Source organism: Sinocyclocheilus rhinocerous, unplaced genomic scaffold (assembly GCF_001515625.1).
Source record: "Sinocyclocheilus rhinocerous isolate Xijiao unplaced genomic scaffold, SAMN03320098_v1.1 scaffold1294, whole genome shotgun sequence".
Lineage (NCBI taxonomy): Eukaryota > Metazoa > Chordata > Actinopteri > Cypriniformes > Cyprinidae > Sinocyclocheilus > Sinocyclocheilus rhinocerous.
The window spans coordinates 566801-567660 of NW_015656157.1; the positions used below are offsets into that span (position 1 = coordinate 566801).

The following is an 860-nucleotide window of genomic DNA, read 5'->3' on the forward strand; positions in this document are numbered from 1 at the left end:
TTTTTTTTTTGCGTTGTGTTGTTTGTTGCATTTTTTTCTGTCCTGAACTCCATCAGCACCTTTCTCTGCATTAAACATCAGTGTGTCTGTTCCTTACCAGTCTCGTCGCATATGTGTGTTGCTCTTTTCGAAGGCTAGCCCTTGCAGGACTGGTTTCAGACCAGAAACATTCTTCCCACATCCCATCCTTAAACTCTAACTGCCTCTGAGCACTAATGTCACTAACAAGTGCAGTTGCACATTTAGTTGCACACATATAGGACATATAGGTACACAGTTGTATTCTAGACCATGTTTATACTTGTGATCACACGTGATATTAGTGATATCATGTGTGATGGCCCTAGTATTTGTGTCCTAATGTTGGTAGATACTACTACAGTTGCATATAATTAATTAAACTGCACACTAACAAAACTTGCTCAGGATAATGACGGTTATTAAAAGTGGCAAACAGATTATTTCACAGCTCGCAAATCCGATATAGTGATTCTTGCACTTTTATGTTCCAGTTAATGGACACTAAATTTTGGAAACGTTCCAGTTTTGGAAAGATTCCAGAAATTTTCAGCACCATTGAAACCCTAATAGACGCCACCAGGATGGAATCTTCAGGTCGCCGGTTTACCTCAGAATAATTTTGATTTGTACTATAGTTTGTGAAAAAGAAACCAAATCGATTAATCGTGTCAAATCGATTAATCGCATCCAAAATAAACGCTTTTTTACATAATGTGTGTGTGTACTGTGTATATTTATATATATATATACAATTACACGCACATACATGTATATATTTAAGAAATATTTACATGTGTGTGTATATATATATATATATATATATATATTCATATATAATA

The 860-nt window shown here is 34.8% G+C and overlaps 1 protein-coding gene across 1 annotated transcript in view; it reads left to right on the plus strand.

Moving 5' to 3' along the window:
• ap3d1 (adaptor related protein complex 3 subunit delta 1) overlaps positions 1 to 860 on the plus strand; it is a 44430-nt gene that overhangs the window by 38607 nt on the left and 4963 nt on the right. The gene's annotated exons all lie outside the window — the stretch shown is intronic.